The sequence below is a fragment of the Eublepharis macularius genome, chromosome 8 (assembly GCF_028583425.1).
Source record: "Eublepharis macularius isolate TG4126 chromosome 8, MPM_Emac_v1.0, whole genome shotgun sequence".
Taxonomy (NCBI): Eukaryota; Metazoa; Chordata; class Lepidosauria; order Squamata; family Eublepharidae; genus Eublepharis; species Eublepharis macularius.
In genome coordinates this window covers 52007238-52022873 of record NC_072797.1, presented here as the reverse complement: position 1 = coordinate 52022873, position 15636 = coordinate 52007238, and positions in this window count along the sequence as shown.

The window sequence follows — 15636 nt, the reverse complement described above, 5'->3', positions numbered from 1 at the left end:
CAACTAAGGCCATGAGCACCATCTGTATCCCACAGCCTGGTCTGAAACCAGACTGGCCACATCACTTTTCTGTACTGATATTTTTGAAGTAGTTAGTGGATATCTGCCTCTTTGAGTTGTTGAGGGAAGGTACCCTGAATCAGTGACTGATTTATGATGGACCCCCAGAGCTCAATAATGTGATCCTTATAAGATTTCAGCAACCAGGATGGACTAGGATGCGAAGCACCTGTAGTGGCATTTACAGATTACAAGATCCAGTCAACATCCATCATTGTAACTGGGTCAAAATGATCCATAAATGGAACAAACGATACATTAGACATTCTTCTCTCTAAACAATGTTACAACAGGCATTCAAAATGGGTCATATATGAGACATTAAGTTGGCCAAAAAAACAAAAACCTTTGCAAAGGCATCACAACTAATTATCTGTTCCTGATAAATTAAAGGTGCAAATTTTGGAGTCAGTAAGGCTAGAATCAAAATACCTTAAGCAATTGGGCTGGTCACAAACTAGCTGATGCAATGGTTAATTAAGAAATGAAATTTCCTTGCCATTATCATTGCTACCTCATAGGTCTTCCAATGAACTCTATAGCATACTCTGTCGCATTCTCTCCATGTTTTCCACCAAAAGCACTCTCCTAGCCCTCCTCAAGCTACCCAGCTCCATGCTAAATATCAGGGCTGGGTTCTGCCACAAGGGCAAGAGAAGTCAACAAGGGGCAATCTTATTGATAGTATCTAGAAGCTTCATGTTCCATTGCCCCCCTAGTTGGAATGAGAGACAGACACCAGTGTTTGGATAAACGGGCCGCTTTATTAAACAGAACAGGCAACAAGAAATACGGCAAGGAGCCTAACTGGCGGTACAGGTCAGGCCCTGGGGTCATTCACTGGGACCCCGCCCTGACCTGTCTGGGCGAGCACCCGCTGCCCCCGGGTGCGGTCCATCCCATGAATGGCTGCAACCCGTCCTGGCCAGGCCCCTGTATCGCCCCTGGAGAGCTCCCCCACCCGGCCGAACGGCAGCAGGGGGAGACCGGCTTGTCCAGGGGTTCCTCACCCAAGGGCGTCTGACCTCGCAGCTGGGCCGTACGGCAGCCAGCCGCTCCTGAAAGACCCCTGTTCCCCACCAATGGGGAGGTGCCAAGGATGCTCACCGGCCCGCCATAGATATAACCCTAACTAAATCCTGCACCCATGGCAGCTAATAAGGTCCACCCCTAACCTTTAACCAGCACCACTAACCCCAGTGCGAGGTAGGCGAAAAAACTCACCACCCAAGGCCAATCAGGGCAGCCAGCAAAAAATTCCTACCTGGCCCCAAACGGCGACCGGCTAATCCCGCACTGACGTAGGGAGTGGAGGGTGGGCCGAGCACGAGGCGAGACTGAGCTCAGGAGGGCGGAGTGGCTGGAAACAGCCCTTTAGCTCCGCCCTCCCTGAAGCTATGCCCCTACTGCAGGGCAAGGCACGTCTGCCTCCCTCCTGCCAGGGCGGCAAATGTCTGCCACCATCCCAAGGGGCTTAAGCCCCAGCGCTGGAATGGCAGCCCACTTCCACCACACCCTCAACAGGAAGGATTCACTTGGAATCCTTCATGTATTTTCCTAAACTGGTCATTTTGCACCTTGAATAACAATCCTTAAAGTGAAGAGCCAGCTGCACAAAGTGAATGGAGCTTGCAATGAATGAAGATGAAGGTAGCTTTGCTTCCTAGGAAAGCAATCCCCAAATGAGAATAAAGTACAAAACTGGACATCCTTCAGAATAAGACACATTGAAGCACAAACTGTTCTCTGGCATATATGTATTATGCTGTTTTGGATAAACATCTTATCTCTTGGGTTATCCTTTGGTGGGGTTATAGAAAACTGCTGTTGTATTTTTATATCCCAGTATGCTTGAAATTATTTGATAACAGCAAGTAACTGTGGCAGAAAATGTAATCTTAAGGAAAAGAAAACTTTGCAAAAGCCTGGCATTTTTGAATTTCTGCCTAACGCTAAGGGGATCACTGTTGTAAACTCCTAAATGACCTTCATACAGCTAGTGAGCACATTTCAAATAAGGCAGCTGAAACAAAGCCCATGACTGTCATAGCTCCAATGGTACATGTGCCAATATGACCTTCAAGTGATGGTTTCACTAAAGAAGCAATGATAAAACATGCACAAAAACCATGTCTATTGACATGCTGTGCTTTTCTTAGACAAACTTTAACCTTTCGAGTTGAAGGAAAGAGCAAAGCTGAGCAGAAATTCTAAAGAAATGCATTGCTTCCAAGACAGGGACAATCCAAATTGTACCAACAAAATCATAAATAAATAAGCCAAAGCTCACCCGCTATTTTCATATGAACTGTGTCACTTCATTGCTTTCTTCAGATCCCATTCAGGGACATAATCATCTCAGCCAGTGGCAGTCCAAACATCCTGCTACACGGCCTGGGGTTTTGGGGTTAAATAACTCAGGATGGCCCTTCTGGGCTTGACCTCCATCTTGTTTCCCATAGGGTAATTCACTCTATAGCAGCTCTCTGTTTCACTCCCGGGGTTCCCCAATGCCCTTTGGTTGCTCAGCAAGTCAGCTGGCTCCCTCCCTATTAGAAGCGAAAGGGGCACAGTGCTGGTTAGCTGATTGGTTGTCCCAGGCCTACTGGCAGTAGCTGCACCCCTAGCTTTCAACAAGCTGACAATAGCACAAGCACAGCTGGTATCAAGAATCCTGCTCACTGCTGGGTTGCATCAGGTCAATGTGATGCTCTTGGAGAGGTGAGCGGCAGCCTCCAGGGTCCCACCAGCCTCCAGACAGTGCCATAAGATTCATTGTTTAGGCTGCAATAGATTAGCGTGTCTATGTCTCTGGAACATCATATAGAATTTCCCAGACGTTAAAAAAAATCAGTTCAAATTGACAACAGGGAGCAGTCATCAGTTCTATTCTCCTCCATGACAAAATTTCTACATGCAGGACTGTTTTATGTTGGGGAGTTGTCACAAACCTATCATTGTGAGTTCTCAGAGGGCATAGCCCTGGCCTATAGGTAACAAGCTTGCCTGAAGGTCGAGCCTCATTGTCCAGTTCCTTGCAATCAAAAACGATGCTGCTCCATACCTCTCCCTTACATACTAGAGAATCCTAGTATGGTCAAGTAAGAGGAATTACCAGGGCCTATTTCAAGGGGGAACACACAGGAATGCAGTTACAGCCGTTCCCTAAAGAGGTCACATGTCAGGTGGCCCCACCCACCTGACTCAGCCATTTTTGGCCCATTTCAGCCTGGATTGGGGCCAAAACGGCCCAAATCAGGTCTCTGACGGGTGGTGGATCACTCTCCCACTCAGCAGCAGCTGGATCCTGACCATTTTGGCCCCCTTTTCGGCCATTTACAGCCCCTTTTTGCCATTTTAGGCCCAATTTCAGCCCGGAATGGCCAGGATTGGGTCCAAAACAGCCAGGATAGGTGATCTCAAGGGGTGTGGCATATGCAAATCAGTTATGCTAATGTCATACTTCCGGTGATGGGGAGGGGCATGGCATATGCTAATAAGTTATGCTGATGAGTTACGCTAATGAGTTCCTCCAGCTCTTTTTCTACAAAATGACCCCTGGGAATTACACACATTTCCCTCTTTCTGGATACTTCCTCTACTACTTTGGCTATGGGAGTTCTTGGGGAGATTTTCTTTACCCCTAAGAGCAACCAAGGTCTCCTATTAGCTCTGCCTCTGGGTATCCAGGACCTACTTTATATCAGTGCCTGTTCCATAGGCTTTGACATCTTGAAATAATGTGCTCTTTGGTTTCTGCCACTTCACTTCCATTTGCTTCAGGAGTAGCTGGAGGTCTCAAAAGACTGCACACCACAGTACTATTCTATTCAGCTTCGAGTATGTATTAGATCACTCATCCAGAAGAAACCAATCTTGACAGTGAGAAAGATGGCCTATAAAATAAACAAACAAACAAATAAATATACCAGTCTGGCATTACAAATACGCTCCCCGATGATCTCCCATTTAACAAAATGTTGACATAACCCAAAATTTCCTACTTTTCTCCCAACTCACATGCTAAGGTCACCATGGCCTGGGGATTTTTGAATGAAATATGAAGGATGATCAGATTTTCCCAGCTGTTTTTATCCTTTTCCACCTCGTTACGATGTTATTTTGCTGAAGTTCTCAAACTCCAATGAGCAGAACTCTGGAGTAGAGAAAGAACAGTTCTCACCTCAGCTATCTCCCACCTTCCATTTTCCCTAGTGGTGTTAGCAATGGGGGAGGAGGAAGCAAAGTCCACATGGGCTGTCCATAATATCCACATTTGTTATATACTACTTCAACCAACTTCCATGACAGGAAGGGGGGAGTAAAACTTATTCCAAAATCCACTCAAATAGAATTTTGTGATCATACTTAACCATACTTAATTTGGAACCAACTTGAACCAGTTTCAATTGAATATATCCCCCACCTGCTCTCCCTGAACCAGCTGGGACTCAGAGAAAGGCAAGCTTATTAAAAAAGAAAAAGAAATCTGGTACTGTGATGTGTGAGATGGTGGAATTTATCACTCAAGGGAAATAGTGGAAACCTTTTTGAAAACTCAGTGGAACATAGCAGCTGTGATTTTTACTGAAAGAAAACTATCCAGCATCAACAGCAGGATACACAAAAAGATTGAATAGATTTTTCCTATCTTTTAATATCTGTGAATCTGTAATTCATTATCAGCATGCTGCACTTTCCTAACTCCACTTTTCTCCTTGCCCCTTACAAAGATTGTGAAGTCTCAACAATTTTCTTAGCATTTGAAAGCAAGTCTATCACAGAGAGCTCTGCTGTAGCTCAAGATCACTGTTGGCTTTTTATATCTATGGAGAGCGCAATATACTGAGCTTATTTTATGCTTGCATTATCTTTGCTGTAGTCCTCTATCTTTTTAGCCTTTCATTTTCTCCAGTTTTTATTTCCAGGGGTGTAACTAACCAAGCTCAGCAGAGTCATATGGAGAGCTGGGCCTCCATCTAGGGAAAGAATTCCATTAATAGCTGTTCATATGTTTAAATGCATTTGCTCTGAACTTTGCATTGTGTCTTCTGTATTCATAGATGTTTTAAAGGATCTGCAATCAAACTGGAGAAGCAGAAACAGAACATCAAATTCATATATCTCAGTGTTTGTGATACAATTGTTTCATATATTAATTCCATTCCAATACACCATGTCATTTATAATTTATGCAATCACCATGCTTTTTTTTAAAGCAAACATTTAGAGAGTTGCTGGCCATCTTTGGCATGGGTGATACGATACCCTTAAAACAAATGAGTTATGTCATAGCTTCTCCTGTGAAATGATCCTCCTCATTATTCAAAAGATGTTTTCTACATATGATCTATCAAATGTTATAAGACACTGAGACCTTTTAGTTTTACTATGGATAATAAAATAATCTTTGATTAACTGGATCCAAAGCACTTTCCAGTATACAAATGATTTCCCATTCTTATTTCATCCATTTTCACAACAGCCTTGTGATGTAGGCTGGGCTGAGAGAAAAGGACACAAACAGGAAGGACCATCCACAACCAACAAACCAATAGATCACACAGGTGAAACAGTTACCAAAGTATATGGTTTGGTAGAGATAGGTGCAAAATTTTATTAGGAAGTGTGGTAGGGATAAGTGTGAAATTTTATTAAATTTTATTTTATGATCAAAGGTATGTTTCCCCAACCTTTGTTTACTGGATCAAACCTGAAATTTTAGATGGGCAGTATGATGTGGAGTTGTACTATTATTCTACACTTGACTTTATAAGTGGATGCTATAAGGTGTTGTATTCTAATAACAACACATTAGAGAATCCACAAATATTACATATTATTGAATGTTTGTGCACTTTTCCAGTAATCCCTGAATGGCATAAGTATGTTCCCATTGACCTTAAAACAGGCTTCCCTGGTGTGCTTACATAGCAGAAACTGAAGACTCTTAATAAGGGCCTGGATTTGCTTTTCATGAAATCACAGAAGTGTAAGCACATGTCCTCTCACTGCATCACATTTTCCCCTAATGTCCATGGTCTCCATATTCACCAGGGATATGAGGAAAAACTGCTTTTCTTAAATGTCCTTATCTCCCCAGTGTCCACAAAGACCTCACGGAGGGCCTTTTTCTGGTTACTCCTTGGATCCACAAAATTTGATTAAAAAATTATTTATTTAATTTATGTCATTTATATTCCTCCTTTCTCACTGGGACTCAAAGCGGATTACATAGTGTGAGATTAGTACAATCAGTGGCAAGGGCAAGGGCAGGCATTTCCATACAGTGTCAAGAACATTTTCATAAACAATGTCATAGGGTAAATGAATACAAGTTTACAAAGACATAGTATTAACAAGGATCCAATGTGGGGTTGAAGAATTGCTGAAACAGAACATAATCAATTCTAGGACTTACATTAAACAACATGAAGCACAAGTATAAACAACATGAAGCACAACATGAAGCATTCCTAGTATATAGGAGTACAAGTCTCATGGCACTTTGAAAACTAACAAATTCATTGTAGCATAAGCTGTCATGAACCAGAGACCATTAACATTCAATTGATAGAGATATACAAAGCTAAAATAACTTGTAGGTAAGAGTAGAGATTTAGTAGGTTTCTTTTATAAAGTGGTATTCAGGGCTTTTTTTTCAGCAGGAACGCGGTGGAACAGAGTTCTGGCACCTCTTAAAAATGGTCACATGGCCGGTGGCCCCGCCCCCTGATCTCCAGACAGAGGGGAGTTGAGATTGCCCTCCGTGCCACTTGGTGGCGCGGAGGGCAATCTAAACTTCCCTCTGTCTGGAGACCAGAGGGCAGAGCCACTGGCCATGTGACCATTTGTGCAGAGGGTGATTTAAACTTTTAAAAACTCCTCCCTTGTTCCAGCTGACCCAAAGTGACACCAATGTGCAGTCTTGAGTTCCGCCACTGAGTTCCACCACCTCTTTTCCCAGAAAAAAAAGCCCTGGTGGTATTTATATGTATGTACATATGTACATATGTATGTACAGTAGTATCCAGAAAGTGGACCTGCTGCATACACTAGTCTAAGCTCAGATTGATTGTTTCTTGACAAATAATCAAAGCAAAATCCAAGGAGTAATGGAATATTAACAGGATGGGACATCCCTAGAAAGGCTCAGGTTTTTCTTAGAAGTACTATAAGCTTCTGGGCTTTAGTATCTGGTTTTGTATCTAGCTCCTTTACAACCATTAAGTGTTTAGTATACATAAAAATATTCTCTATACCTAATTTTACCAGCAATTGAATCTTTTCCACTTCCCATAATGTATTTTTTCAAAATATTCAACATACCTCTTAGCTGTATGCATTTTTACCAGACTTGACAAGTTATGAAGTTTGCTTGTAGCACTTTTCAGCATTGACACACTTTTTGTTTTATTGTGATTTTCATGTTATGCCATAGTTTATGAGATGCTTCTTGTTAGATATTTTACAGGTAATTTGCAATGTACTGTATATATTAGAAAACCTGTGTTGCATGTGAGCAGCTTCAGGTTTTTAAATAGAAAATGTTTGCCCTAGTTTCTTAGTAAGTGGGCTCAGTTATATTTAACATATCCCGGTGAATCCAAGAGGATTTCCTTCATTTACATTTTAATTACTAAAAATATCAGATGTACCTTGTGTAAATGTATCAAATCCATAGCAGTCACATGGAGAATACCACTTAAACTGTGGAAAACAGGCAGAGACATTTCACTCAGTCTGCAGCTAGATACTACAAGAGGCATGTGGCTGCCACTGAAAAATAAGTCTTCTCCTCGCTCCCTGTGGCTTTGAGTGACACAGAACTTGTGATGTGATAACACCATGCACTGAATTTCCCATTCTTGCTCAACCTGTGGGGTCAGAAAAACTTGCAGCATGGTGCTGTTATATTCGGATAAAGCTGCCTTATACTGAATCAGACACTTGCAGGGCAATCCTAAGAAGAATTACTGGAGTAACTTTTCTTCGATTGCACTGTTGGCCTACCAAGGTCAGTATTGTCTACTCTGACTGGCATTGACCCTCTAGGGTCTCAGGTAGAGGTGCATGTTGCATAAAATATGATCATTTTTAAAGTGGAGATGCTAGGGACTGAACTGGGAGCCTTCTGCACTCAAACATGTTCTACCATTGAGTCAACAGCCTCTCCTCTGACATTTGGTTACACATTTTGTATTAATGCTCCCAAAAGGAAAGAAGAAGAAGCTGCTCAGGGATCCTGCTTTCTGCAGCAGTGCCATATCTTCCATAACATCCATTGATTCATTCATAACTTTAGACTATATTGGTATTATTTCTATGTAAGAAGTGTATGCAAATGTATTACCATAAATACATTCATCTCGAGATTTTTGAAGAAATCTTTGGAATTATTTTTATTGGAAAAAAATCAGAATCTCATCAGTTCAATATTAATATTCTGATTCATTCCCCCATTATCACATTGCAACAGGCCAAGAAAGAAACCCCAGGAACAGCTGCTACAACTATGCAAAGCAAACAAGTACTAACAAGAGCCTGGAAGCCTGATGGTTAAAGATCCCATGCATGTTTCTCAACCAATTTGACCTATCTCTAATCTCTATTAAAAGTGCAGTGCTACGTAGCAATCTGGATACATATTTTTTGCTTAAAACATCCTTTGATACTGCAGCTGTCACGCAGCCAACAAACCTGACCCAGATGTACTGAGTAAACCCAGCAGATTATTTGTCAAACAAATTCTAGAACCCAATATTTGTTTTTTTATTTAATTGGTATGCAAATGCAAAGACAAGGTAGCATTTGTGCTTGATACAGTTGTCACTTCAAATTCTGGTAACATTCATTATCATGCTTACAGATGTTTTTTCACACCTAACATCTGCCAATACTACCTAAACCCCAGGAAGTCGTCAAACCTGTGCAAACTTCCTTTCTGTCTCGCTCTTGCTCTCTGTTATCTGCTCCATGCACGCTAATTTTGTGCATCTGAGGTCTCTGCTTGCCAGAATTATGCCTGCTTCCTAACACCTCTGCCTCCAGAGCTTTGGATTTGAAATTGAACAGACACAGAGCCAATTTATCACAGGATGACATGTGTCATGTTCATGGTATAACCAGAGGGACCCTCTGTACGCACTGTATTTATCCTTTTGTTGTCAGCCTGGACCAAGACAATATAGGCAATAGGCAGCCATTATATTTGTAAAGCAGAGTGCATACACTTAACTGATGAAACTGTAAATAGTTTCTTTCAAAACATAGGACTGGATCATTTTGTTAAGAACTAGGATTTGAATGGGGGGATCATATAATCAACTGACATTCAGATATGTTAAAGTGAGGTATTAATTCCAGTGCTTTAGCAGGCATATTCTCAAAAAAAAATGAAAACACCCCAAAATGCTTCTTTCTTGTCCCTCTTTTGCAAATAAGAAACTATGCTGTCAATGAATAATAAAAATCATAATCTTATAAGGACACAATCATTTTCAACACATGAATGAATCTCAAAAATATGCAGTTTTAGATAACATGCATCACCCTCCCAGAAAGGGTGCTGCTTAAACATCAGGAGTGACACACACTATCACTTTGGGCTTATCTCGGTCTGTTCAACTAGTTTTCCTTTTCCTGTCTCCTCCACCCACCAACACATACACATAGAGATTGAATGTGCACAGGGTTAAATATGCACAGGGAAAAAAGGATCAGGTGAACCAGCATCTGAGCTCACAAATTGAAGGTTTGGGCACAATAAGGTATGGGGCAAAATCCACATAAGTCATCATGTGATTGCTAGCAATTTGGGAATGTAAAAACTCAAGCAGAGTAGCTCACCATTCTGTCACCTGTGCCAGGGCATCTGTAAAACAGAAAGTGGAGAAGCTAATAAGCCAAAAAATTTAGAAGAGTGAAGGAACAGATTTCAAGAAGAAGAAAAAATGAAACTTAATACGTCTTTAACAGGTTCCAACATAATTTTGAAGAGCCAGCAGATATTAGGGGGAGAGGGTGAATGGACTGTGATATTATTGAAAGCTTGCATTAAAGTACTGCTGATAGTTAACACAACCATAATGGGCTACTACACCTAGGTAGGAACAACAGCCATTAGTCATCATCACATCTGCGCTATCTCCTCTTTAGTGTTTCAGAGTCACAGTTTGACTGTAACCCCTTCTTCATGGGCCAATTTCACTGGTTCAGTTCCCATATTGCAGCGTTTTGTTTCATGGCCATCTTCACTTGATTTGCTGGCATGAGTAGTCACTCCAGCCACTATATTGCTTTTTCGCAGCTTTCCTGGGAGCGCTTATACCCCCACTTTTTAAAAAAATCTGCTTTGCAGTCTGCTGTTTCCCAGTGCATACTCTTTGTTCCATTTTTTGGCATTCCACTGTCTTCCCCTCTCTCCTGCCCCCTGCCAGCATTGCGGCATTGCGATTGGCTACTCTAGTTTATCCAGCCACTCCCTCTTCCTTCATTTCCATCCCCTTTCCTCTCCTTTTCATCTTTCCTTCCATTCCATCCTCCATTCCTCCTTCCATCCTCCATTCCCTTCCTTCTTTCCTCTTTTTTTTAATGTTTAAGTCCAGCACAGGATTGATGAATCACTGGTTTGAAGGCATACAACGGGGTGCTCCGTTTTTATTCTTTTTGCTTTAACACTGGTGGGAATATTGTATAAGGGGATAAATAATTGGGTATCAGAAATAAAGATTTTAATATCGAGTTTTAGATTCTCTTTTTATATCATGGTGGAGAAACAGGTGCTTGGGAGCAACAATTCTGTTGCTAGAGTGCCGTCTCCAGAATGTTCTGAAGCTGTGCAGCTGGAGAACCCATATAGGGGATGTCGTGAGAATTCTGGAGATTGGATCAAGGCTAGGCCCAAACTGTAGCATGAAACCAGCTTTGGCTTGACAAACACCTTCCTAAAGCTCTCTGCATATAATTTTTGTTTCTTGGGAGCTGGCTGAAGGTCTTAACCCCCTCCTGTGACAAGAACCAGATAGAGTCATAAAATAGTACTAATTGGCAAGAGGCCTATTGGCCTTTACATGTAAATCGCAACAGGACAGAGAGAGGGGGCTGACGGAGCACGTTATCTCTGGCCAGAACAGTCCGATCTTGTCAAAGACTGGTTGAGTGAAAATTCCTTTGTTATTTACAGTTTTAGCTAGTATGTATATTAAGAAAACTGTTTATCTTAAAAAGAAGCAAATGTCCTAAATTATGTTTTTGTTATATCCCCATGTCAGAAATACCATTGAAGAACAAAGTGTACGCAATTGATGAGGTGTCAAACTACATATGAGTTTTGGAGAATCAGTCTATAAAAGTGCTAGGCAGACGGCACTCTGCACTACCTCGTGGGAACACACAGAGACCTGTTTAGTCCTGGTGTTTTCAACAGGGGTCACAAGAGTGCTCTTGTTGGGGGTAGGGACTTTGTATTGTATTATTGCATGCTTACTTGATTGTATTTTATCTCTCTTGCTAGCTGTGAAATAGTCAAGGGCAGACAGGCTTGGCTATAGAGCCTTGTCCTGCTACTTTGTATCTCCTTTCTTGTCTTTAAATAAACTTATAGTTTTGGTTAAGAACTTGTCTGTACAAAGGTGCTTTCCTGTAGCAGCAGCTCAGATTAGTGCTAGGGAGAGCAAGACTAGCGCTTACATTCATACAAGTCTTTTGTGAGGGGCTCCCCAGAACAACAAACCGAAGTGGTGAGGGGGATCCAGAGACAGGGGGTCCCCTCAAAATTCCTGCCACAGGGGACTGCACAGAGACTACAAAGACCTGAGAGAATCCATTGATCCCTGGAATTCAGAAAAATGTCAAAGTGCTTGCATGTAAGTTATACACTGATTACTAAACTATTAACTCTCTCTGATCAATAGACATAAAGATAGGAAAGCAAACTTGATGACAGAGAACATGTTTTTTAATGTTTAAAAGTAAGATATCTTTTCGTGGCTTTAAAAAGAGAGAAAACAGGAAAAACGGAAATGGATGGTGTGTGAACTTGTGTAAGACAACTGATCACTCTAGCATTTTATGAGATTGTCAATAATAGTGTTCTGTGTATGACATACTGCACCTGAGCGGGGTCTGGCCAGAAGGCTTTAAGTCAACAAAACTAAATCATTACATCAAAGCATACATTCTTTTTTAAACTTGCCAGAGTTTCAGTTCTACAGACCCACTGGTGTTTAATTTTACATTTCAGGTTCAGTAAATTTGAACTGTAAACCTCTGTGCCTATAGAATTAGCAGTGTTCATTTGGCACACAGCCAAGACTGGACAAATGGCCAGCCACTTCAAGATGCTGAAAAGCGAAATTCCCAAGAAGCTCGAGGAGAGAAAATAAAATAAAAAAATTAATGAAGAGTATGTGCAAAATGCATCTTCTTTCACTTATGTCTGTATGTTCTATCAATGTCACTAGGGCCATATAAAGCCACAAGGACAACCACATGAGTGGTTCACAGATGTAAATATATTGCTTGGTTGCTCATTAGTTGATTATTTAGAACTTGATGATTCTCAGTCAATGCATGAACTATCTCCACTGAAGAAAACTGTTTGACATTGGGCAATGGTCAATATTATTATTCATGTAGCACCATCAACATGCATGATTTTTTACAAACTATAACACAAAAACACAAGAGGTGCCTTCACAAAAAGGAACAACCTAACAAGGACAGGATAACCTGTACGTGAAGGAATCAATGAACGTATTATTTAATTATAAAGTTTCCACTCAATATTAGTAACACTGTAAATACCTTCAAACATTAGTCAAATGAATAACACCATCAGTAACAAGCAAACAATTCCAGGCTCAAGCCACTTACAAATAAATAGTCAAAACAATTCAACAGGTAAAGGCCAATCAGTTCAAGGTAAGTCCGATTAATTAATGCGGCCCCTTCCTGGCACGCAGCTACGCTGCTCAGCCAGGGGCCATTGATTGACGCTCCGGAGGGGAGACGACACCATCCCCCTCAATCCTTATAAGGTATGCTGGGAGGGCGGAGCAAGCGCTCGTTGCGCAGCTCTGCCCTTCCCAGCTCAGTTCGGTGCAGTCGCTCGGAGGAGAAGGAGTCTCCACCCAAGCGTCTGCAGCGTGGGCCGAGGCGGGCGGACAAGGAGGCGCGGCTGTCGGCTGGGAAGAGCAGTCGGCGACGGAGCGGCGGTTCGGCGGCTCGGCGGCTCGGCTGAGGCTTGTCCGCGCTGCGGCGGGCAGCGCCAGTTCCCGCTGGGCGCGCTCTGCTGCCGGGGCTGTTTGCCTTTCGGCCTCGTTGTCGGCGCCGCGGCGCCCGTGCGCGCGCGGCCCAAGTCGTTAAAAGCTGGGGCCGCCCGGCCGGCGTGGGTGACGTAGCCGAGCGGCCTCTCGCCAGGCTTGCTAGTGGGGAACGGTTTGCTGGGAGCGGGCGGTTGAGGCCATTGGCTTCGCTTTCCCTGGTAACTCCCCCCCCCCAATCCGGTTAAAATACGAGCAGCCTGGGTGTGGGGATTTTTGGGAAAAGAAGGCTGGTCCGGGGTAGCTTTCGGCCTTTCGTTGGTGGGGTCTGCTTCCCCGGGCATCCCTCCCCCCCACCACTCGTGGTTGGGGGTTGTTTGCACACGGCCAGCATTTACTGGCTTCCCCCTCCTTTCTGCCCACCCCTCCTTCTGGCCATAGGGGGCTTGTTTTACGGCGGCCATTTTGTGACTGGTCTGGGTGGGGCCGGCGGCCATTTTGGGAGCACAGTTTTGCCTTGGGCTGAGGGCTCGCAATTTGGCTAGTCTGGTCTGCATGTTCAGCAGGCCAGACTTCCTGCCTTGGTGGGGGTGTACTGTCCTATCCCTTTTAGGGTAGGGAGTGTGATTCTGGCTACAGGTCCCTAATTAGTCGCCAGTCTATAACAAATAATAAATAATTAAAAAGGAATATATATATATAATAATAAACAAACAAACAAAAAATGGCACCTAAAAAAGGGGGCACTGCCAAAGGTAAGCAGCCTGCAAAAAAGGTGGCTTCTAAGCGCCCCCCTCCCCCAGCTGTGTCCTCTTCGGATGAGGAGGACTTCTTGGGGAATCAGCAGGATATCTTGAGGCGATTAGAGGCTCTGGAGCAGGCAAAAGGAGAGGGGTGTGCCCCTGGACAGGTAGCGAATTCTGGGAGGCCGGTACGGCGTGCGTCTAGGAACGCAGTTAACCGTAATATTTTGCATCGTTTAGCAGCCTTGGAAGGGACTATCGGATCGCCAGCAGCTGGAAGCAGCAGTGGGCAGATGGCAACGGTGGTGTCAGCCCGGCAGCCGGCAACGGAAGTGGAGCAAGATTTGTCTGAGGACCAGCCTACGGTCGCGGTGGCTGTGGACCCGATAGAGGTGCCTGGTAAGGACAACGCACCACAGTACAACTATCCATGGCCTTTGGGGCCCTTGGCGCTGGGGACTATGGGGGGGTCCTTGGGTACGCCACAGGACACGCCACTTAGCCAGGGATCTTCAGCTCTTGGGGCGCAGCCCACTCCTGGTGCAGGTCTTCCGTTTTCTGCCCAGCAGCAGCAGGCCGTTGCTCCCCCGGCTTGGGGAGCTCCAGGGGCGGCAGCCTATTTGGGTGCGCCGTTTGGTTGGCCCGCTTGCCCGGCCACCCCTTGGGGTTATTGTCCTTTCCCACCCCTGGTTTATGTGCAGGTTCCGTTTAATGCAATGCCTTTTGGGGACACGGCCCTGCCGTTAGGAGACCATCTTACGCAGGCTACAAGGGACAAAATATTGCGTGGTGAATATGTGGACATCTTTTCCCTTCTCTATCGCGAGTTAGAGAAGAAGGACAAAGATGAAATGGATGATAGGGATAAGGAGCGATTACAGAGATGGCGGGTGGATAGAACATGGAACAATTGGCTGCCTGGGTTTTTGATTTATGCTGGGGTCATTGCCAGGGCGCAGCCTCATAGGGCTGCGTCTTTGTTTCAATACCTTGACATTATCTTGAAAGGCTATACGGGCTTCTCGGGTGCTGCATGGATGCAGTACGACGAGGAGTTTCGTATGCGGGCAGCTATGTCTCCCAGTTTACAGTGGGACCGTATCCACCAGCAACTCTGGTTGTCGGTGATGTCCCCTGCTAAGCCCAATTTGGTGGATTGCTCAGATAGCGGCCACGTGGTGCATCGCAATTCCCAGGCGTCCAATACCCGCGGTGGGGCGGGGCAGCAGGTTCAACCCCGGCTGCTCTGTTGGGAGTATGCATACAAGGGATCTTGCCCCAGGAAGCCATGCCGGTTCAGGCATGAATGCCCCTCTTGTGCGGGACAGCACCCGTATAACGCATGTGGCAAGGCCCGTCAAGGTTGGGGTGGCAGGAAGCAGGGTGGAAGCGGCTCTGGGGGGCAGCAGCCTCCTGGAAAAGGGTCCCAGCCCGGTAAGGCTGAGGGTCCTTGAGCGTCTGTTGCGTGTTTACCCTCTCAAGGAAGACGCAGTTTATCTGTTTGAAGGTTTTAGGGACGGTTTTAGGATCCCTGTTCAAGGACCTAGGGCCCCGTTCATGGCGGAAAA